The sequence below is a fragment of the Ictidomys tridecemlineatus genome, chromosome 2 (assembly GCF_052094955.1).
Source record: "Ictidomys tridecemlineatus isolate mIctTri1 chromosome 2, mIctTri1.hap1, whole genome shotgun sequence".
NCBI lineage: Eukaryota > Metazoa > Chordata > Mammalia > Rodentia > Sciuridae > Ictidomys > Ictidomys tridecemlineatus.
This window is the reverse complement of record NC_135478.1, coordinates 145,681,688-145,706,659: the sequence shown is the minus strand read 5'-3', so window position 1 is coordinate 145,706,659 and position 24,972 is coordinate 145,681,688. Positions and strand designations below refer to the sequence as shown.

The 24,972-nt window shown below is 41.3% G+C and overlaps 1 protein-coding gene and 1 long non-coding RNA gene across 2 annotated transcripts in view; one reads left to right on the top strand and one right to left on the bottom strand.

Moving 5' to 3' along the window:
• Positions 1 to 8,231, bottom strand: part of LOC144375362 (uncharacterized) — an 84,044-nt gene extending 75,813 nt beyond the window's left edge. Inside the window, exon 1 of the long non-coding RNA XR_013435088.1 lies at positions 5,310 to 8,231. This is a non-coding gene — a long non-coding RNA (uncharacterized LOC144375362). The remainder of the gene's footprint in view (positions 1 to 5,309) is intronic.
• Positions 8,232 to 12,177: 3,946 nt separating this feature from the next.
• Wipf3 (WAS/WASL interacting protein family member 3) overlaps positions 12,178 to 24,972 on the top strand; it is an 88,479-nt gene continuing 75,684 nt past the window's right edge. Inside the window, exon 1 of the mRNA XM_078039911.1 lies at positions 12,178 to 12,452. The gene's annotated coding sequence lies outside the window, so the exon portion shown is untranslated. The remainder of the gene's footprint in view (positions 12,453 to 24,972) is intronic.

Below are 24,972 nucleotides of genomic sequence, written 5' to 3'. Positions count from 1 at the left end.
ATATTTGCCTAGAAGTTTCTGCTAGAAGGGCTGGGGTTGTAGCTCAGTAGCATAACAACGTTTGCCTAGCATGTGTGAGGCACTGGGTTTGATCCTCAGCACCACATCAACATAAATAAATAAAGGTATTATGTCCATCTACAACTAAAAACAAAACAACAACAACAAAAAAGCTGCTGGAGCTCTGGTTATCAAGTCTACTTTCTAGCATCAAGAAGAAAGAGTCAGGAAGGGCACTGTTCTCAACTAAGCCAGTTCCAAAGGCAGTTTTCCAAGAAACCCTGTATTAATGTCTCCGCATAAGGTTTTTTGTCCAGAACTTAGTTACTTCATCTAATTTAATTGCAAAGGAGTCTAGGAATGTACTCTTTTATCTGGATACTTTGGCATGATCATTAATAAGTATTTTCCTACAAAGGAAGAAGGGGAGGATTTAAATACTTAGGTAGGCAATTAGCAGTCTACTACATGGTCCAATTTTTGATTAATGGGAAGTCTATCAAGGGTGAACCGAGAAAATGGATGGGAAGAAATTACTCATAAATACTCAGAATTACAATCAGGAAATTGCTTCCAGATAGATTCCCTGAGAAAGGATCCAAACAAGGCCCATGTTGGCAATATTTCAGATTGCTGGACTTAGAAAATCCAAGATAAGTTCCCAGAAGATCAGGGCTAAGAATGGCAAGGGACTTCTCCAGGATACCATGGGGTGAAGTGTGGGTGTGGGGACAGACAGCGCTGCCAAAATTCTGAGAAAACTGACTTTATCCTAGAGTCCTGTATGTGGTAAAACTAACTACCAAATTATCAAATGTGTAGACGCTTTCGACTATTGAAGAATGTTCTAGGTGAAAATTCAAGAAAGGGGAGAATATGGGATCCAGGAAACAGGACAGCCAGCCTGGGAGGCAGGGGTGGGGGGGGAGTTCCCAGGAGGACAGCTGTTCAGCAGACCCATAGTTCAGTTGCAGTAGGAGAACAGAATGGATAGAGGATTTGAAACTTGCATGGAGAAACTGTAGGAGGGTGTAAGAAAATTTAGCAGTAGATACAAAGAAAACGAAGCAAACATTAAAAAAAAATTAAAAAATGAGGCAATTACAAAAGTTAAATCCTCGTGGACCATGATGGAAGTCAAGCAATAACATCTAAAATAGATTAACTGAGAAATGGAAGTTTATGCATATTTTTAAGAATGTGGACACAGACAAGAAGATAAAAGACTAAAAGAGTTGAGAATAGTTGCCTCTGCAGAAGAGGAATGGGGCAACAAGGAAATTCTGGTTTTCATACAAACGCATCAGCACTATGTTTAAACAATGCGCATTATCTTTGATGTTTCAAAAATGAATTTTTAAACAATTAAAATAGTTTTAATTAAATTATTTTTTAATTAAAATAGTTTTCCTTCTAAATCATCCAAACTACTGCAATGCCATTCTCCATTGGAATGAGATAAACAAAATATTAAATAAAATAAACTGGTATTGATCTAGCATTAAGCCTGTCTATATTAGAGCTTCAATACTCTATCCACTAATCCTATAGATTCTAGAAATCAAGGTTTCCTCAGATTTTGTTTATCTCCATCTCAGCGCCCACAAGAAATGCCATTTTATCTCAGAGAGGCAGTCGCTGACAGCACACAAACACACACACACACACAAGCAGATGGCATTTTTATCCATTTTCACTTATTCAATTTGAAGATTTTAGAACAAAAGATACACTGGAATGGTTTACTAAGCACCAGACTGTTCAGTTCCGGCGTCCTTAGAAACCCAGTTTAACTGTGGATGAGAGGTGGGGTGGGGGAGCCAAAATGCATTAATGAGATAAATTGCAGAGAGAAAGAATCTGTCAAACTGAATCAGGGAAGGAGACAGCTAACAAAACATCTCTCCCAAGATAGGTATTATGTGAAAACTCACTGTGTTAAGTTTGTCACTAAGAAATCGAGCTAGTCAAAGAAGCATTTTGCTGGGCTGACAAGGACAGGACCACACATGTGTGCTGGGTTGTTTGACATGCGCTCACGTGCCCAGGTATTCCCGTTCTCTCCTGCTCTCTTTGAAAGAGCAGGTGATTGAAGAAGCCAGGGAGATTTCCTCCCCTTTTACATTGGAACCAAACACCCTCAGTAGGCCTTTGAAGAGGTGAGCAATATAAGAGGCTGATTTAGGTTTTTCCCTTGCTTCTAAGTTGAGGCTCCGCACTGTCCCCAATCAAGAGAAAGAGGGAGGGTTCCATTCTACCACGATGGAGTTCCATGTCCTACTTCCTTTTTGGCTTGTGATGTGACCCCTGGTAAAACGTCGTTTTATTTTGTAATTCAGACTTTTCATTTGCTAGTGGGACCTAGCCCTTAGTCTCACTCCAAATAAGCACTGGATTTTTGAAATCAAGGTGCCCTCAGGTGTAATGTCACTCTCAGGTTGAACCATCAAATGAGGAGAGAACTTCTCCAAAAGTTGGATTTCTGGGTGTCCCCATTCCTATCACTGGAGTCTACTCATGCTGGCATGTGAAGTGAAGAGAGCAGATCATGTGTGTATGGATATAGTATATAGATGGTGTGTGTTCTTCAGAGAAACACGTTTAAAAACCATCAATGGGACTGAGGGTATAGTTTAGTGATAAGGCACCTACTTAGCAGGTGCGAGACCCCAGGTTCAATGTCCAGCACCACAAACAAAAACAAAAGCACTAAAACAACAGAAAACCAACTATCTATGTTTATCTGTGTATGTGGGATAATTATGGGGTGATACATAATTGGGCTTCTTTGTAATTTCAGTACTTTCCAAATTCTCTCTGCAGGAAGACAAGAAACATATATTACTTTATCATTAAAAGCAAAATTAAACATACCTTGAATAAAATGTGTTGGTTTTTTTTTTCTGTTTAAAGCAAAAGAAGACATGGTCCTTGCCTGCCTGGGGAGCAGGAGGAACAGGAAAGGGAGTTTGTTAATGGAGTTGCCACCCTAAGGTTGTATTAGTCCATTTTGCGCTGCTGTAACAGAATATCTATTAAAGAGAAATGTATAAAGAAAGTAGGTTTATTTGGCTTATGGTTCAGATGGTTAGAAAAACCAAACAGCATCAAGCAAGGGCCCCCTGGTTGCATTACAACATGGTAAATGGCATCATATGGAGGTAGCGCACACAAGAATGATCACATGCTAAGAGAGGACTCAAGGAGGGTCCAGGATTGATCTTTTATAACAATCTGCTCTCTTGAGAACTAATCCACCCCAAAGAGCCCTAAATCCTTCTGGGAGGCCAGCATTAATCCCTTCACAAGAATGGTCTTGTCCTAATCCTCTTCCTACTAGGCTGACCTTTTAAAGTTCCCACTACCTTTCAATGCTGGGACCAAGCTTCCAGCACATGTGGAAAAACCACAGTCAAACTACAGCTGTGTCTTCATTTGCCCACACATGGACGACCGCACTGAGTCCTGTTCTCAGAGACAGCATTGGGCAGTGGCTAGGAGCAGAAGCCAGGGGCTGACTCTTCGCTACTACGAGAATAAAATTAGTTGACACAAGAATAGTGCTTAGAACAGTGATTGGCACCTAGGTAGGCACATTTATCTGATCAATTTACTTATTACTTTTTCATTTCATTTCATTCATTGGCCTTCCCCCATCCCTTCAGTTTCTATCCTCTCCAACACAATTTTTTTTTCCCTAAAGGAATTTCCAGGTATATTTCTAACCTGTTCACATCTATATTATAATGCAGGTCTTGGATGTTACACCTTGAAATTCCTGTGCATTTTTTTCTGCAGGATCACATGGTCTTTGCTATCATAATCTGGCTCGGCTGCTGATATTTCCTTCTTCAGAAAGCTTTTCCAGGGTCATTCCTCCCCCGTTCTCCTCTAAGTGCTTCCTGACTATTCTGTTGAATAGCTAAGAAGAAGGATAAATATTTTCAGCTGATTAAGACATACTTTGATTTATGATCATCTCCTTTCAAGCATTTTCAAAACACGATCTCTATTCTCTCTAAGCTGTAGAGACCAGTGGACTAGGCCATTGGAGGACAAGCATGCTATTCTTTTATCTTTTGTTTGGGGGTGGGGAGGTGGGTACCAGGGATTGAACTCAGGGCACTCAGCCACTGAGCCACATCCCCAGCCCTATTTTGTATTTTATTTAGAGACAGGGTCTCACTGAATTGCTTAGTGCCTTGCTTTTTCTGAGGCTGGCTTTGAACTCGTGATCCTCCTGCCTCAGCCTCCCAAGCCACTGGCATGCACCACCATGCCTGGCTGCTATTCTTTTATTCTCTGTGGCACAATATCTTCCTTCAACCTTACATAATCACTGTTCAACACATAGCAGCACTGAGGTGGTGGTGGGGCTGTGACGGAGGAATGCAGAGCTAAACTTGTATTTGAACTTGCTATGAAAGAGTAAGACAAGTAAGTTTTGATAACTGATTGACCAAGTCCTGGCTATGTCACCTAGTAGACTCACCTTTCTAACATTCTCTGTTGTTGTTAAGTAATCATTGAGCACCTCGAGACATGCCACACTTGATATCATCTTACTGCGCAGAATGCCAGGACTTTCAAGAACAGTTGATGCCTGATCATCCCTGCAAACAGCACCTCTGTTTAGGGAGTTTAAGCACAAACAGCCCCAAATGGCAGAACAATCTTGAGTGTTACTGTCTGTTTAACCTTGGTCCAGTTTTTTCTGTTTTAACATTTGGAATGTGTGGGACTATTGTTCTGAATTTTGCCCCACTATTTTAAAAAAAGCTACAAAGTTACAAAGTGGAGATCTGGGTCAGGACTGCTCAGAAACAATTTGCTTTCATATTCTAACACTCTGTTCCCAAGGGCTGCATTACTTCACACCATGCAAGTCCAGCTGGAGTCCCTTCTCACGAGGAGGGAAATTCGGAGGGAAATTCAGCTGACTTGTTACCTCTAAGCTGTGGTCCTTCTGGTGCAGAATTTTTCCTGGATGTGTGAGAAAAAGAGGGCTGGATACTGTTTTTATTAACGTATTAGTCAATTCAAAATTTACGGAGTGTTAACTTATTAAGTGATAGCTAATGCATGCTGAGTGCTTGTGGCACTAGGACCCTGCCACCATTTGTGCCCTTAGGATATAAATGAATCAACAGTTATGAGCCATGCTGTGAGTGCTGAAGTCAAATAGGAAGAAAGTGTTGAGTGTTCAGGGGCCCCTGTGGTTCAGAAAGCTTTCTTGGAATAGGGAACATTGACATTGAAGGAGGAGGAGGAGTTCAGCAGGAAATAAAGAGAGAAAAGGTTTTACATACCGAGGAATGGCTCCAGTAAAGGCAGAGTCAGGAGAGCACAGGAGAATCCAGTGGTACCAGTCCTTGGGGACAGTGGAGCACAGTGTGATGCTGGGGGAGAGGAGGAACCCAGGATGAGACAGGGTTGAGGATCTTTATAAATAACACTAAGTACTCGGGCTTTATCCTGTGATCAAAAGAAAGTGATGGAGAAATTTTAAACAGATGATTTAGATGATAAAAATTTCACTTTAGAAAGATTATTGTGGCTGCAGAATAGAGTGAATGGTTGGGAGGAGGGCATAGAACACTGGAGCCAGTAAAGGCAGTTTGGAGATGATGGCCATAGACCAGCCCTAAATTAAAGCAGTGACCACAGGAAACAACACAGAACAAACAACACAGAGGTATCTGGGAGGCAGAATGTGAAAGATTTTGTGATGGATCAGAATGTGGTGGTGAATATCAGGGAGAAGATGGAGGACCTAGGTTGGGTACTTGATAGAATCAATGGGTGTCACTGTCACTAGGAGAAACAAGGAATCCAGAAGAAGGTGGAATCCTCTTAAAAGGGCTTCCATCATGACATGATATCTCCTACCAGGGTGGAGATCACAGTGGGCACAATGAAGCTGAGAGGTCATGAGTTAAGCATCCCGTGAACATGCGTAGTGGCAGGCCCCAGGCTGGGCAGGGAGAGGACAGGCTGGTTGCATGGTGGCAAAATAGAGGATTTGTTTCCATTCACAGCTTTTTCTCACCAGCCTAGGATTTTTGCAAACCCATTAACTCCTAAGCTTCCTTTTCCTCATTGCATATGACGACCAAACCCTCCAATGATGGTGGATGATCACTACAGTAACATGAGGAAAATCCTTAATAATTGTAAGTCACTACAACCCAAATGACCATTTCAACCAACAAGAGGAAAGGAAAGTTTGCCTTGTGAGAAATGGACCACATGAGTACAGCAGAGCCCTGAAATGACAGATGAGGAAAGTGAATCTTAAAGGGTGACAGACCTGAAGAGAAGAGGGGAGGACACACAGGATCCATCGCCCCTTGTTCCTCTACCGCATTGATCGTCCCTTCTACCACACTATAGAATGAGGCGACCTTTTGGTAGAGAAAGGAAAATGCTCTGAAATAGCATGCATGGGGAGGTTGTGAGGTGGAATGTTTCTCATTTTAAATAATAATTATCTTTTAGTAGGTATTTCTACTGAATGCAGATTAATTAAAACAGTAAAAGCTCCTTACATCCTCTGTGACCCCTCATAGGAAAATGAAGTGCATTCAATTTTCGGAATTTCATAGAATCCACTTCTTAGTCGTCTGCCAATGACACTCGAGCACAGCAGAAATCATTGCACCCATTTATAGATGAGAGAACTGAGATTTTGAGGATCTAACAAGCTACTGATAGAATGAAATTGGGAGTTGGCAACAGCTTAATCCAGATCTTTAATTTTAAGGTCCCCACTTTCAATACTACTTCATACTATTTGTTTAGAAGGATCAAAGGTCTTGAAAACTTTGTAAAATATTGCTCAGCAAATCCTTTCTCAGCGTCTCTAGGAAGGAATTTCAGAGAATTCCTTGTTTCATGTGTAACTCTCTTGTTTTCCTAAAATTTGAAACCCTTTTCACCACTGGCTGTTTTCTCTTCACCACATGTCAGGCACAAAACTTCCTTTTGACTCTTTGTCCCCTTGTGGGTGTGATCCTGTCTTTCTCCTTCTCTACTTGATCAAGTTGTTTTTTTTTTTTTTTTTTTTTTTTTTTTTTTTTAATCAGTGCACACCACCCACAGTGTGTTCTGAGCTCCCCCAGCTCCTTTTCACATCACAGTCCCCTAAGATCAGGGCTTCTGCTTGATCTGCCATGCTGAACTTGTAAATACTAGAGTTCCAATGATCTTCTCTTATTGTCTCAATTTTTGGCCATTGAATGTGGCACCTACATGCAGCATGATACTATGGGTCATTCTTCTCTCCTCGTTGATTTCTGCAGCCTCAATCTCTCTGAGCCCTTCTTTCTCTGACCCATCTGCTTTCCCCTCCCTCTCTCTCACTGAATTCAGGGGCACTTAGCCACTGAACCACAATCCCAGCCCTTTTTTTAATATTTTATTTAGAGACATCTGTCCAAGATGGAGCCTCCTCTCTATGCAGGCCCTTCACAGAAGGCTCCATTCTGCCTTCTTCCCTGCCACTGCCATAGACCCTCACGCTCTTCAAAGATTTTATGAGTTGCTTAGGGTCTCACTTTTGCTGAGGCTGGCTTTGAACTCGTGATTCTCCTGCCTCAGCCTCCCAAGCCACTGGGATTACAGACTTGCACCACCACGGCCCAGCTCTCTCATCTGCTTTGTAGACTGGTTCCTCTCTCCCTGCCTTTTCAGTAAAGCTCTGTGTTCTCCACAGTTCTCTACCTTCCTATCTTCTCATAAGTAAGTGAAATAGATCTCAAATTTTTGTGTTCTAGCACATTCTGGAACAATAGAATTTTTGGATGCTGCATGGTGAGATGAAAATTGCATCCCAAATTAACAAATTACCTGCTTGGTCTCCTATTGGCCTGGAGTTGCTGGTTGAGTAGAATTCTTGCTCTCTTTTCTCTGCTATGCTCTGAAGTCCAGTTTCTCAGCCTAGGAACCTGCAGGTCTCAGCCTGGTGCTCAGCAGTGGCCTCCATAGCCCCTGGCTCACCTGTCCAAGATGGAGCCATCTCTCTATGCAGAAGGCTCCATTCTGCCTTCTTCCCTGCACCTGGGTTGTGCTGCCTGCGAAGCCACTGCCATAGACCCTCACACTCCTCGAAGATTTTATCTTTTTAAATTATTATTGTACAAAATGCACATAACAGAAAACTCACCCTTTAAACCATGTAAAAGTGTACAAATCAGTGGCATTAAGTACTTTCACACTTAGTGTGCAATACCAAATAGAGACCCTGTTGCATTGAAGAGTCACTCCCCAGAGCCCCCACTCCCACCCCTAGCAATCACTGTCTCTAGTGAATCTGCCTTTTCATATAAATGGATTCACACAATGTGTGACTTTTTTGGTTGGCTTTTCTCACCTAGCATATTGTTTACAAGGTTCATCCATGTTGGAGCACATGTGAATACTTCATTCTTTTTTTATTACTGAATAATATTTGATTATATGGACATACTACATTTTGTGTAGCCATTCATCCCCTAATAGAAATTTGTGTTGTATTCATCTTTTGGCTATTATAGATAATGTTGCTATGAAAACTCATATACAGTAGTCCCCATTATCTACAATTTCCCTTCTGAGGTTTCAGTAACCTTAGTCAACTGAAGCCTGAAAATATTAAAACTCAAGAAATTCACATCACATAAGTTTTAAATTGTTTGTGTTCAAATAATCCTCATTTTACTTACTAATGGCTCCAAAACCAAGAGTAATCATGTTGAAAATTTTAATATAGTATGTTGTTATAATTGATCTGTAAGTTATTGTTGATAATCTCTTACTGTACCTAATTTGTAAGTTAAACTTTTCATAGATTTGTATGTTTAGGAAAAAACATAGTAAATATAGGTTTTGGTACTATTGCAGTTCCAAACACTCACTGGGGGTCTTGAATATACCCCCAGCACTACGCTGTTTGGACTTTCAGCTTCTACAACCATGAGATAATTAATACTCTTTCTTTTTGACAGGTACACAGTCCTTGGGTATTTCATTATAGTGATGAAAAACAAACCAATATTCCAGCTAAGAGGTTTCTGTGGATGTCCTAGAGAGAGGTATCGGGCTCTGGTCCCAGGGGTGCAGATAGACAGATTCAACAGATAAAGTCTGACAACTGAGGTTTGGATGAATGGGGGTGGGCAACACTGAGAATAGGCCAGGCTTGGGAGGAAGACCATAAATTTGGATTCAGACATGGGCAATTTTAGGTTCCTGAGCTATCAAGTTCTTTCAAACTCTGTTCCCTGAAATGTTCTTCCTCCCCCCGCAGTTTCTAGCAGGAGAAATCCCTGTTCATCCATGGAAGCTCAGCTCAGGTATCACTGTCTCCCTTCTCCCCCCACCCAGAGTCCTTCATTTCTTCTGTCTTGCCTCTCCCTGCAGAGCAGATTCCTCCACTACATAGACTTGCAATACTCTATTTTCAAGCTTGTGTCATCTATAAGCTGATGACTCCCTGGGGGCAGGGCTGTGAATCCATCTTTACACCCTTGGCACAAGTGCACTATCACCATGAAATAACTCATCTATAAATACATGAGGGATGAAAGTGATACATGCAAACATTTAAGATTTCTATAGTTGCCTTGCTCTTGAAAAGCTCAAGAAGTTACAAAACAGACAAGTGTGCATTTGCAAGTATCTTTGTTGCAAGCAGAAGGTGTGAAAGGTGAACTATCACAGGCATTTGGTGAAGGAGAATAAGCAGATTTTGCCCTTTACCAGGTCACTACATATGCTTGCAAGGTTAGAAACCCAATCTCCATGGCGTAAATAAACAGGAACTATTTTTCTCACATAAGAAACACTCCAGAGGTGGAGAGTTACTGGCTTTGGTTCAAGTGCCTAACAACCACACTGACTCTATTTTTTTTCCTCTCTGCTGTCCTGATTATTTATTTATTTATTTATTTATTTATTTATTTATTTATTTATTTTGAGGGTACCAGGATTGAACTCAGGGGCACTCAACAACTGAGCTACATCCCCAGCCCTATTTTTTTTTTTTTACTTAGAGACAGGGTCTCACTGAGTTGCTTAGCACCTCCCTTTTGCTGAGGCTGGCTTTGAACTTGAGATCCTCCTGTCTCAGCCTACTGAGCCACTGGGATTACAGGTGTGTGCCACCATGCCTGGCTGTTGTCCTAATTATATGGACTGTTTGGCCTCATGTTCACTGTCTTGTGGTTGCTATTTAGGTTTGAGGCATAAAGAGATTGGGAAATGGAAGGATAGAACCAGAAGCCCCAGCCAACCCCCTATTTCAACTCATTGACCCAAACTAGGTAGATAATTTCCTTAGCTTCAAGAAAGGTTTGGCAATCAGAAATGGGATTGTCATGGTAGCTTGGACCAATCGTGACCCAAGATTCTGGCTATAGGGAAGAAGAGGAGAATTGTTTGATGATTGGGAAGGTGACTCACAGAGTCTGCCAAGAATAGCCAGGGCCTTCTCAAAGTTACATAAATCCAGATGGAAGTAGTTGGGAATGAATCCTCCTGTAATTGCAAGATGCTAATGACAGGAATACTACACAAGGAGACACTGGGTACTTGAATAAAAGGCCCTATGAAGCTCTCAAGCCCAAATGACCCCATTTTCCAGATTCCTCACTTATCACCTTTCCATCCCTTAGAACCAGGCATTTTTAAAAATAAATCAATTCATGCCAGCACCTATCCATCTCATAATATAAATAGCAGCCTTCCCATCCAACTAGCTCATGCTTGGGCTGCTCAGCAGAAGACCTGATGGGAACTCTCTAGGCCCACAGAAATAACTTCTCTGCAAATTCACCTTTTCTTCCTTGTTGAATCAGAACACTACTAGTCAAGTATTTAATTAGAATGAGCATTAAGAGCGCAGAGAAGGAGAGTTCCTGGATAAATGCTTTGAATTTTTTTCCACATCCAAAATGGCTTGTGGCTTTTAGTTTGGAGCATGTGCTTCAGGTTTCCTGAGTGTGATCATGTAGTATGGCTATAAAGGAGGAAGGGACAAGAGGGTGCAGGACAAAAGTGGGAAAACAAGCACCCACTCACTGCTGCATATGCCCTTCTTCACCTAAATTAAGAGAAAAAAAGCATGTTCTTGGCAAGACAGGAGTGAAAGACATCCTGAGTGTAATATTAATCTTTGCTATAAACATAAGCCTACACACTGTCAGGCTATAAACATGAGTAATTAAGAAAGTAGCTGAGGATTGCTTGGGGAACATACTGCGACAGCAGCTGTTACACATCTGAACCTGAAGACAGGTTGCAATTCTTGCATGAGAGCCCTGCTGTTGGCATTGACTGCTCCCTTACCTATGGTCCCAGGAACTTCTAAAGCCTCCAAAAAGCATGCAGCACAGGTCTCTCCTCCACTCTAGACCTCCTCAGTTAGTGACCCTGCCTCCCTCACCAGCACACCCTGATGGCCCTCTAGGATATCTGGCTCATAGATACTCAAACACTCAAGAAGAGTCAAGAGTCCAGGAGTATACCCTTAGCTGGCAGGCATGCCCAGGAGATAGGAGACAGAGAATGCTTACCAAACCATTACTGCACCTAGGGTAATAGAGTACACCCAGCCTCAGACACAAACCTGCAACCCTCAAGGATCTGAACATGAAGTGTGACAGGGATTTGCTGGCCACACCAAGTTCCTCTGGCTCCTCAGTTTTCAAAGTGCTTTCTCTCTCCTTTTACCCCACCTCAAAGAAACTACCTCCTCAATTCACCCAGATAATTCTGCTCACCCTCAGTTCTGGCCAAAGAACCTTCCACTCCTGTGGAGTCTTCTCTGACCTGTCCCTTCTAAGCGCGCTCACGAGTCCCCTGGACCAAGCCCACTTTCTGTCTTGTAATTGCCCATTTGTTGATTCCCCTTTCTATACCTCGAACTCCGTGAAGACAAGAGGCTATCTTGTTCCCACTTTCGTCCCTATTCTGGAGCTCAATAAGAGCTCGGAATTTTTTTTTTTTTAATAGATCAAGGGAGTGGCAGGTCCCCACAGTGGCGGGGCTGGGCCATGGGTCACCGGCACTAAGGGCTCCTATCTGGGGAAGTCCAGTCCTAGGTCCCACTCTCCTCCAGGCTCAGTCTTGGGACTCTGTACCTGGGAGGCGCGCCGCGCGGCTGGGGCCCGCCTCCCGGGTGCTGGAGCGACCCCGCCCTCTCGGGCCAAGTCCCTGCGTTAGGCGGCCGCGGCTCCCGAGCTGGAGCCGGCGAGCAGGTGGGGGCGGCGGCCCCGCCTCCGCGTCCCGGCAGCACCAGAGCTGGCGGCCGGGGAGCCAGCGGGGCACACCGAGCGCGCAGCACCGAGCGCCGCGCGGCCTCAGCGGCGTCGCCTGGAGCACGGGCGCTGCGGGACCGAGCCCAGAGCGGGGAGGCGGCGGGGACGGCGGCCCCACCTCGAGTCCAGACCCGTCCAGGGCACGGCCATCTGCAGGTAGCGGCTCTGCGCGCGTGTCCCGATCGGTGTCCGAGGGGGAAAGGGTGATCCGTGGCGTCCTCTTAGGCCAATCCCGAGGCGGAGTGGCCTCGGGTAGAGGCAGGTTGCTGCGCGCACGCCAGTGCCAAAGGGACCCCCGCCAGACAGCCACCCCAGGTCCCGGCCGCTATCCAGGCGCTGCTCTGCGCTGCCCTAGTGCCCGCCACCGTCTCCCAGACGCTCCACTCAGGCCGGGCCAGAAAAGGGCCAGGGAGGGAACAAGGTCACGGTGGGGTTGCCCGGTGACCTCCCGGGACCCGAGTCCCCAGTGAACAGCTGCTGGTACCAAGGCCTCCTCAACCTGGTCCTTCGCGAAGCTCTCCTTCTCCCCTTCACCCCCAGAACAAAAGACGGGTCTCGCTGGGGTGGGGAGTGTCGCGGGAAAGGCTGAGTGGAACTAAAAAGAGCTAGTAAATTGCAAAGCCATAGGTGGCTTTGAGAATACAGAAGTAGCCTCCAGTAAGAAAACCAACTCCAGAGACTTGAAGTGACTTGTCCAAGGTCACATAGCTCATGGTGACAGCGGAGACTAATGCCCAGGTGTCCGGATTCCTCTCCGAAGCTCATCTCCAGTAGTAAGTCTGGAGCCAGTAGTAAGTATACTCCAGACCCGGTGGGCTGGTAGACACTGGCACTCAGGAACCTGGTCCTGTAAGGATGGTGTGCCGGGCACAGGGGCAGCATGGGGAGTGAATGTGCTCTGCTCCCTGGAAAGTAGTTCTGCAGGGAGAGGCCAGGAAAGCTGTTCCCAGAGCTCTGGGTCAGATCAGCAGCATCCCTGACCTTCAGTTCGCTTTGTGATCTGCGACATTTGGAAGGAAAGTTACTCTGTAGCAGGAAGTTGGGCTGACGTTCCCTTCTCTGAGCCTCAGGTCCTTGGCTGTAAATGAGGGCCTTTGTTTGGCGCGACCTGTGTGATTTAGAAAGTTTGTGCTTCTCAGACTTGTCCTTGTCAGAATTTTTGTCACTCTAGACACAAGATTAGAAGTGTGTATCTTTCAGTCAGCATTTAATAATTATCAGAGAGACTCTAAGCTTCTCAAAAAACATTTTGGGGTGGGAAATGCCTCTGGGGATGTGGCTCAGGGATAGAGCCCTTTCCTGGCATGATTGAGCTCTAGGTTTAATCCCCAGCCCTGGACTGAGGAGGGGAGAAGTGGTGTTAAACTCCAGACAAAGCTAACTCATAGCAAGTAGAGGTCAGAAGAGGAACTGCCTTTGGACTTTGTTACTGACCTGGACAGGGCTAAGGGAGGCTTCTAGGATGCTGGAAATGCTCCCTACCTTGACTTAAGTAGTGGTCACACATTCGAGCATCTAAAAATTTATGAAGTCATGACTTATGTCCTTGAGACTTGTGCATTTGACTTATGTAAGTTTACTTCAATAAAAAAAGTAAATAAAGATTTAATGCTAAAATCCACTCACTATGGTAGCATAAAGATCTCTTCAGTTTTCCAACTAATGTATTTTAGAGATACATTTAAAAACTACAAAATCAACTCAGAGAAAAACAAGGGGGAGATAACAAGGAAGCATAAAAAAGTTAAGAAATAATGGGAAATGGCACATACACTCTAGAGTGTTTCACCAATGCCTGCATGTGTGTTACCTCATATGATTCACAGCAGTTCTTTAAAGGGAGTTGTCATTCTTGTGCTTTTTGTACTGAAGAGAAAATAAAAAGTGACAGCGGTTAAATGATTTGTTCAGGGAAGTTGAGGATAAGAATCTGGGTACGTGGACTTAAAATTCTAGGCATGAGCCATAAAGAGGCAATTTGGGGGCACCCCAGTCAGGACAGAGTGGTAATGGTGACAGTGACTTGTAGGCCAGTGTCTAAGGGCCTTAGAGCTGTCATGCCCCCTCTTTGAGTTCCTTCCAGGAGTCTGTTTTCGTGCAGTTGTGAGTGTGGCATTGTGTTACATGGAGTTAGCCAGCAGCAGAAGGGATGGAGGAAGTGTGTGTGTCTAAGAACATACAGTTTTAGGAACAGGAGAAAGCCAGCTGGTCCAGCCTGGCAACGCTCTTTTTTGGAGATTTATTGTTCAGAAATCATATAGTACAGGTTGTGATTTTACACTCACTCCAACACACACACACACACACACACACACACACACAACAACAACAAAAAAAAACTGGAAACTTAGAAAAGATCTGAGAAACCAAAAAAGGGCTTAACTATAGAGGAAAACATGGAATTTTTACTAGGGAGGAATAGTCAACTTTTCCTGCACTTTAGAAATTTATGAATACATGTTTATTAATGCTAAAATTTTAAACATCGACAAAAATAACTGAGCAGAAGGAAGGATACTTGTTTTCTAACAAGCATGTTCTAAATATACATTAACAGGAGGGCACAAGTATTTGAAACTTTAGGGTACACAACATTACATCGAGGGAGAAATCCTGAAAAATCTGTCCTGCTGTGTATTCTAATACTTTTGTTCTTCTGCCTAAAATTTGGAATTTAGAGAAGTAGAAACATATTAGTTTTACCAGCCAGTTTCAAATTGCAGAGTTCAATGCTTGGCTTAATGCTGGAATGAAGAGGTTTCCTGGGTTAAGTGGGGCAACGATAGAGGTATCTCTGGGTGAGTCCCCTCAGCCAAGTGCCATCAAGTGTGCTCGTGCATCACAAAGTTATCTTTAGGAGAGTTTTGCCTTGTCACTGTAGTGTTCCTACCATCTGGCTGCTAGAATATTTAGAAAGGAATTGTAATATTTGACTGACTTTGCTGATGGCCTGACAAAACAAACTTGAAGCAGGAACTATTAAATAAGAGTTCAGGTTGGTGAGAAAATGATTAATTACTTCTAATTTTGCTACTGCACAAAACCAGAGAGACAGTTGTTCTTCTGCCGGATGCTGAGCAGATGAAGCTCATAAGCGTTCTCAATGGCTTCAGCCACTAAAGCACTGGGAACTCCCATTTTGCAATTTGAGGAGGCTCTCAGAGTGTTCAAGGGTGAATCCCCCTCTGTTATGCAGCCAGGCAGTGTGCAATGAACCGTAGCATTCAAGTGCCAAACAGATAAGGTGAAATAGAGTAAATGGGGCAAAAATACTGAGCAGGCATTATGTGATCCAGGCAGTGTGGGGGAAGATGTTCCAGGGCATCCTGAAGGAGTATTCATCGTGTGTGTGGGCGAGGTATTCCAATAAGACTGTGACTCTAGGATGGTGGATCCAAAGGAGAGGCCTGCTCGTGGACTGTAAGTTAGAGTCAGCTCCAGGGTTAGCTGAGAGAAGGCAGCCGCTAGCTCCAGAATTTTGAGTTCCTGGGGACAGAAACTCCATGTGAGTGCATGCATATATCAAAGCAAGGACCCTGGCTGCCATCCACTGATCCTTAAGAGCTAATAGCTAAATGGTGCTGGGGCTAGGCTAAGAGCTTCTTACGTACAAAATCATCACAAGGGAGCTAATTCTTATTTCTGTTTTAAAGGGAACCAAAAGATGAGGGCTAAACTGCTTTCAGATTGATCCTGTCAGCCATCGCATCCTAATCCCATGATGCCCTTAACCTCCCTGACTCCCCCTTATAGCCCTTGAGTTCCTGGAGGGAAGATGCTATGACTACTTTTCCCAGCACCTGCACCACTCCTGGCAGATGACAAATATTCCCTATAAGCTGTTGAATGAATGAATGAATGAATGAATGAATGAATGAGTGAATGTAACAGTGTTCCAAGATCAAAAGCCAGTTATTTTTTGGACTGTCTGTTGTTTCAACTTTCACTGTCTCATCCTCTCTGTTGATATGGATCATCTGGCATGATTATATGGACCAGATGAATAATAGGTTTCTCTGTCAGGGCTGAACAATGCTGACCTCGGCCTTCAAAATCAGAAGGCCTCTACTTCTTTAAGAAATTAAGCATTATTTTTCTTTCGTATAAGTTATGTAATTCAGATGATCTGAGTTTGAGTCTTGCATTTATCACTTATTTGCTGTGTGATCTTAGATAAATTATTTAACCTCTGTGTGCTTCAGTTTTCTCATCTATAAAATGACTTATATTTAAGGTGAATAAGATAAGCTGAAATCTTAGGACAGTACCTCATTCATAGCAATGTTCACTAAATTAGCAGTATTTTTGCTGTGATGACAATCTTCTATGATTACTTCAAAAAGTTATTTGCCTAAATAGTCTTTGTTCCATAAAGCATTTGAAGAGTTTATAAAATTAGGCATTAAACAACCTAAAATTACGAGTGGAAAGTGAGACCGAATCACAGATAATTTAGAGAACAAGAATATATGAGGTGAAAATAGTTTTCAGAGATGGGATTAATATTTTGCCAGAGCTTCCCAGCAGCCAAAACAAAAAGGGAAACACAAATAGTTATTTGATCCACAGCAACCATGAGATAAAAGCAGATCGTTTACACAGCTTTTTCTGGTCCTGAAACCTGGGATAACTTTGTCCTGAATTTACTATTTGCCATAGAGATCCAAGTCTTCCACATCATCCCTGCCTAATGAGAATAAAAGTTTTATGGTATAAGACAAGTGTTTCCTAGAACTTTATTGACATAATCCCATTGCACTGTCCCCTTACTTTTCTGTAAGAGGCCAGAACACCATGATACAGGGTTTTGCTATTTCCTTAATTATGCTTACTAGGTGCCTGAAAGAGTAGAAAGACTCTTCCTTCCAAGGATAATTCTTTTGAGTCAGGTGGACAATCCCATCTTCAAGAAAGTTGGTCTGAAAGCCATTTAAATGAGCCAGATCAGCTTATACTGTACTGAAAAAGTCCGAGGGTGTCATTGTTGTCTATATTCATAGATAGATGATTGTGTATTCATGAATTTTCTTGATACTGATAATTCATTGTTTCCCTTTAGATGCAAATTCTTATCACCCTATTTGGGAAGGAAAAAAATACAATGCTATTAAAAAGAAATGATACTGTATTTTTAAACATTTTTTTATAACTGAAATAATAATGATCATGTTGCCTGCTTCTCTCTTGCCATATATATATACACACATACATACATACACACACACAGAGATAGATAGGATATTTATATGTAGATATGCATAAAGATATTTAGATACCTATCTCTATATGTGTGTATGTGTGTCCCAATATGATTTATATACCTTAATGATTGCATTGAACTGCCAAAGAAAACAAAAACAGAGCATGTATCTGAATTTACCTTCAACAAAGTTTATTTGTCATGTGGTACTAGACTCTCAATAAAGGAAGTCTGGGCTTGGTGCAGGAGCTCACATGATGCTATCAGAGATTAGCCTCTTTCCATCTTCCTATTTCTCCATCCTATAACCAGTAGGACTTCACTCCAAATCTTGTTGCCTCATGGTCCCAAGATGACTTCTGTATCTCCGGGCTTATTTCTACAGTCTAGGCAAGAAGAAAGAGAAAATGCACATAGCTAAAGAGTGAAGGCCATTCTAGGAGGGTGGTTTTACTTTTATTCAGAAAATGATGTCCCCCACCCCAGACTTCCACTTATATTTCATCGGCCAAAACATTGTCACAGGGTTGCTCTAAATGTAAGACAGTCTGAGAAATCAAATATTTTTAGCTAGGTAAATTGCAACACTCCCAAATTAGGGGCTCTGTTCTCAGGAGGAAGAGGAAATGGTTATTGAGTAGGCAACTAGCAGTATCAGCCACCTGACTGCCATTATTAGCCATGTTCTTGACTTAATTAGAAATCAAAGACGGTGACTCAGTAATTTTAAATGTTATACTTTTATAGATCTTCATGGAATTAGAACTAGAGAAGGAAATAAACCCCACTGCCAATGTGAATATTCCTAAATTGCTATTATGGGTCCTGCTTCTTTTCTGAATTTCAGATATACATGTCCATTTTCCAAAGTACCTCAAATTCAGTGTGTTTCTAATTAAACTCACTTCTCCCTGCCTGTTCACCACCATTCCCATTTTCTCCTGCTCTTCCTTGGTTAATACTCAACTCTTGTAAGGAACCCTGGACTTATCCTGGGTTCTTCCTTCTCCCTTATCCCAGATGTCCAGTCTGATTTCCTCCTTGATTCTGGCCCATTGCTGTTACTCTAATTCAAATTAACACTTGGCTTTGCTTGTGTGGATCCCCAAAAGGGTCTGTCTGCTATTTCTTCTCCCTACAATTCTTTTCCCATGGTAGCTCCCAGGATGCTGTTTTGAAACCATCAATGTCTAACAATATCTTTCTTTTTAAAAAAAAATATATATATTATTAACAATATGTGATTGTGCAGATTAGTGAGAGTTCCTGCAATATGTCTATACATGTATACATTGTCCATTGATCTAAAATCCTACAAAATAAAGCCCAGACCCCAACTCCATGATAGCCTGGCTGTGCTCCTCACACCATAGGCCCTTCGTGGGCACCCAGCATAGCACTTCTGCAACCCCTGCAGCCACCGGGGGCCTGGCCCAGAGGGTCCTTTCTTGTGTGCTTTTTACCTGTCTGTGACCTGTGGAAACTATTACTTACCTTTTCATTCATGTTTCCAAAGTGCTTTATATTTCTATTGATGTTTTTTGCCTTGGATTCTCTTTTGCCTGATATTTATAATGCTGTGCCCATTTGTTTGTTGTTATAAATAACAACTTTATTAAGGTATAATTCAGTTGTCACAGAGTTCACCTTTTCAAAGCGTATTAATCTCCGTGGTTTTATAGAATATTCACAGCTGTGCAGCCATCACCATAATTTCAAGTCATTTCCACCACTCCAAAGAGCCTACTTTTTATTGCTATAGGCTTACCTATTCTGGACATTTCCTATAAATAGAATCACACAGATGTGGCCTTTTGTGGTTGACTTTTCCCCCTTAGCATAAAGATTTTAAGTTCAAGCCATACTGTAGCAGGTATCAGTTCTTCATTTCTTTCCTTGCTGGAAAATATGCCATTGTTTGACATACTGCATTTTGTTTTTCCATTTGTAAGTTGATGGACATCTGCATTGTGTACACATTTGGTTTATTTTGGATAATGCTACTGTGAGTGTTCAAGTACAGGTTTTTGTGTGGACACGTTTGACTCTCTTCAATAGATACTTAGGAACAGAATTGCCTGAGTCTCATGGTGACTCTGTTTTATGTTGAAGAACTGTCAATCTTTTCCAAATTGGATGCACCATTTACCAGCAGTGTATGAGGATTCTGCGCCAGTACTTAAGTGTTTGGGTTATTATTTTCAACTTGTACACATAATTTTGTTTTAGCTGTGTTTCTTGTAAAGAAAATATAACTGATTTAAGAAGAACAATTTAAATAGTTCATATTTTAGTAAAGGAATCTAAAAATCTGTTTGCTGTTATCGTAACTACTGATACATTGGGATTTATTTTGGTTTTATGTGCTATTTGCCTTATTGTCACCTCTATTTTCCTCCTCTTTTTAAAATATTTTTTTCAGTTGTAGATGGATACAATACCTTTATTTTATTTATTTATTTTTTCTGTAGTGCTGAGGATTGAACCCAGGGCCTCACACATGCTAGGCAAGTGCTCTATACTGAGCCCTCCTCCTCCTCCTCCTCCTCCTCCTCCTCTTTTTTTTTTTTTTTTGAAAAGTACCCAGCACACAGTGATTCTCAATAAGTGTTAGCTGTTATAAGGTGTCACTTGTGGACAAGAAACATTTATCGATTTATTTATCTATTAATATTTATTGATCATCTGCTAATCAAGTCTGTAGTTTCACTTGGTAACCAGCATGGTGCCTAACATACAGAGATCAGTAAATATAAGTTGTATACATGTATCAAATTACCACACTATCCCCCGTAAATATATACAATTATTAAATGTCAATAAAAATAATAAATATTTACTGCTCTGCACAAACTACCCAGAGGCGGATGTGCTCAGCAAAAGCTGGGGGAATAATGGAAAGAGCAGCTGGGATCAGACTCACTTGGTTCCATCTGTTTTTGTCACATTCTGGTTATCTGAGCAGAGTGATTACATCTTTGAGTCTTCATTTCCTCATCTGTGAAATGGGAATGACAGTATCTGTCAACCAAAGTGTTTAGGGGGATGAAGGTAATTATGTGAATAATGATTAATGGATGCAGAAAACATAGTCTAGAACATGTGAGCTATTATTTTTGTTGAACTGTCCTTCAGGTTTTTTGTTGTTGTTTTGCAGTGCTGGAGATTAAACCCAAGGCTTTGCTCACACTAGGCAAGTGCTCTACCACTGAGCTATCCTCCCAGTCCCAATGTCAATCAGTATTAAGACATCAACCAGGTCTGCCCAGGGAATAAATTCAGAGAGAAAAATGAAACTGCCCCCTTTCCTATTGAAAGGGTAAAGTTTCTAAGCTGGAAGGCTTGAATTAAAATGTAAAAGATTAGGTATTATTGAGTTCCTCTGTTACACCCAGATTCCTGAGATAGTTAAGACAATGCCCTACTAGCCATTTAGCCTAGGGCCCTGTGCAGTTTGTCACAGGGCCCGAACCAATCAGTTTGAATGTGTACCCCGCTTAGGAATGACCAATCACCCCTGCCCGAGCTGTTCCCACCAATGAATTTGCCAATCACATCTCAGAGTTGTTCAATTTCCCCGCGCCTCATGATGATTTGTTCTGATGTATGCAAAGCCCACTGCCCTCTCCAAAAAGTGTACTTAAGCTCTGCTTGACCTTTGCTCTGGGCTCTGGGCTGCTCTCCCTTCTTGAGTGGGCACAGAGTCCCAGCGCACTGGAATGGATCCCCAATAAATATCCCCTTTTGCCAATTGCATGGAGTAAGTCTCTTGTGTGGTCTCTCCCTCCGATGATCCGCCGGACTCCCCTTACACTATATGTTTGACATAAATTACTGCCGCAGTCTGGCTGGACACAAAATAACCGAGCCACCACAAAAACTTGTAGATTCCAACAGCAACTCTTTATTCCCGAACTCTCACCAGCACTCTACACGCACCGCACGTTCTGGGAAAATACACCCTCCACCAGTCTCTGCATACCAAATACCCTCTGAATCCCACGAGAACTCCACAGGAACTCAAGGAGTGGGCACCTGAGGCAGCAGGATATGCCCTATTCCCAGCAGGATCCGCCCTATTCCCAGCAGGATCCACCCTAAACCTGGAGCCATCCTAATCCAGCAGGATCCACCCTAAACCTGGAGCCACCCTAATCCAGCAGGATCCACCCTAAACCCTGAGCCACCCTAATCCCTGAGCAGGGTCACCTTTCCATGTGTCATTCCTACTTGGCTATGGCTCTCAGCAAATTACAACTGCTGTATCAGAGAAGGGGACATTTCCTCCCTCGTGTGGGAAGAGTCAGGACAAGAACCAAAGGTGTACTTCCTACTTCCTCTTAAAAACTCAAAAATGTGGAGTCTTCACTGTGTTCACTGGCACTGTTATCTATTCTAACATTCTTCCAAAAATTGAATGAAATATTTTTGTTTCAATTAGGCTGCTTTATAGCAAGTCAGAGAAAACATAAAATAGGTTCAGAAATAGGTAAGATAAAAAAGAGAGGAAAAGTACAAAACACACACATACATGCAAAAGAAATAAGTAAGACCAAAAATAGGACAAACAAGCAAACATTTTCCTGAGTTTAAAATTCACCTTCCTCACATTTTAACAGCTTTTGCATGCATTGTTGTGGTTCTGGGTTTTGCTGGAATGTATGTGTCCTCAGGTTTCAGAACTTCACCTGCAGACTTCTAGAAGGAAGGCTAAGTGTCCTCGGTTCAGGCCCAATATTGTGCCTTCCTGGCATTCATGGATGAGCAATGAGTTTTAAATGATGATGTTTGACATTATTTACATAAATTACATATGCTAAAGAATGACAAGCCAGAATACCTGTCTGTAGGACCTGCAGTATTCTTGTGGCTGGGGAAACAAAGCCACCAGTTGTTATTTCAGACCTGTGCACCTCTTGACCAGCACCGGTTCTTGCATTTAATGAATGGCAAGGATCAGTTACAGCTGGAACCAATTCACAAATGATTCATGCCCAGTAAAGAAGAATGTTGTAAAGCCATTCTTACTGTGTCTTAACCATGTGTTAATAGAAGAATTAAACCTTAGGGTTGGTTTGTGAAGAATTATTTTATTCTGCTCTTGCCTGTTTTCTAATGTGCTTGGTCAGCCACCTTTGACACTTGCAGGTGGCGGTGGTGGTAGTTTCAGCTGGTGCAGAAGTCTGTGCAGGGAAAGCATCTTGAAGTTCATCCTCAGCTCTTGCTACTGCTCTTGACAGCTCTGGCAGCTGCTCAGGTGGACCAAATCCTCAAGACAAATTTCCTGTTTTTCTTTATTCATTGTGTTTACTCTTTAGGCATGCAGAGGTCTCCTAATTCAAATAGCACAGAGCGTTTTGAACAATTGTTTACAATTCTTGCAAGGAAATAGTTCTCTGATTTAGCAATCCTGAACTTTTAGGTTCTTAATTAGCTTTTGGAATTTATAATAGTGCACATGATACATACTTCAAAAAGTGTAAAAAGACTGTACACTGTGAAGTCTTTCTCACACCCCATTCTCAGGCCACCTAGTTGTCAAGGGTTCTTCCAGATAATTTCTACATTTATAAATATGTATATGTATACATAAACACACGCACATACAGACACACAAATAAAGGCACACCCAGTCTATTTTCTACCTGATTTTTTTCACTTAATATAACTTGGAGATCATTTCATGTTGGTAGACATAGGGTTACTTCATTCTTCTGAACACTATCTAGTATGCCATTATAGGGTATGAATTATAATTTAATATTTCAGTTCCCAGTTGATAGGAATATAGATTATTTATCCTCTTACAGTATTTTAAAATTGCTGAAATGAACGTCACTGCATGGACTATTTCTCACAGGTCTAAGTATATCAGAAATTCCTAAAATTTAAAAGTGCATGTTAAAATTTTGATACATTTGTCCATTACCCTTTATAGACCCTTACTAATTTATATTTCCATTAACAATTATGAGAGTGACTGATTCTCTGCACTCTCTCCAACACATATTTATCAGACTTTTGAACTTTGCCAACCTGGTTGGTAAAAAGGGTATTTTATTGTGGTTTGACTAGCATTTATTTTCTTATTATGAATAAGGCAGAACATCTTCAATGTGTGTTAATGCCACTTGTATTCCTTAGCTATAAACCATTTAGGCCCCTTGTGCATTTTTATTGAATTATTGATCTTTATTATAGGGTTTACAGGACCACCTTATATAGGAAATAAAACATCCATTTTACTATCATTTTTAAAAATCTACCGTAATTGCCCTCCCACATGTAGTATAACTTGTTATGATATAATTTTCCTCCAGTTTGTAGTGTGAGTTTGTTTGTTGTTTTGTATACATATTTATTAGTTTGCAGAAATCTTTATAGCTTTTATAAAAGTCATTTTGACATCAAGAATTTTAAAATTCACTCATATTTTGTTTTAGTGTAATTAATTTCCTTTTCTAGATATTAAATTTTTGATGCTTTGGAATTTATTTTGCTATAAGGCATAAGATCTTTACATTGATATCTAACTTTATTTTTTCCAGATTGCTACCCAATTTTCTCAATAATTTTTATTGAATAACTTCTTCCCACATGCAGTGTTTTTTGTTTTTATTTTTTAACATAGCCAACATTTTTCCTAAAATACTTAGATCTATTTTGGGCTTTCGGTTTCATTACCTCACCGATTCTTAATATGCCAGTACCAAATTTGTTTGATATCCAGTGATTTTAGTTTTCCATGTGAACTTTGGAATCCACTAGACTAGTTCTAAAAAGAAAGCAAGTTGGTATTATTATTATGATCACCTTAAATTTATAGATAAATATAGAGAAAATTAACATTTGTATGATTTAGTCTTTCTTATCAAGGGTAAAATATGTTAAATATGTTTTTTCCATGTCCCTTTGTTTCTCAAGTAATTTTTGGATTTTGTTTCTGAAGAGTCACTTTTTAAATTCTTTTATGACTTGAAATAATTTTTTATTGATTCTCTCAGGTTTTTCATGTACATTGCCATATTGTTTTGGGAAAAATTATAATTGAGCCTCCTTCTTTCTAATTAGTATGATTTTCTTTTTTTTTTTCTAATTGAATTGACCACTACATCTAGGATGATAATATATGATAGTAGCAATGGTATACATTCTTGTCTAGTTCCTGACTTTAATTGAAATTTATTCCTCTTTCCCTATTTACCATGATGTATTTTAAAATGTTTTACATATTTTGGGGCAGCTATGAAGATCTTATGATTTTCTTTTAATGTCCCCAGTATGGTGAATCATATCAGTAACTTTTCTGGCATGGAAATGCCCTTGCCTTTGAACTGTAGTTGGGTGATATGTGTTATTCAGTGTGTTGCACAATTCGGTTACTAATGCTTAATATTTTAGTCCTGTATATTCATAAATGAGATTGGTCAGTAGAGCCTTTCTTTTTTTCTTTTTCTTTTTCTGTTTTGTCTTGGT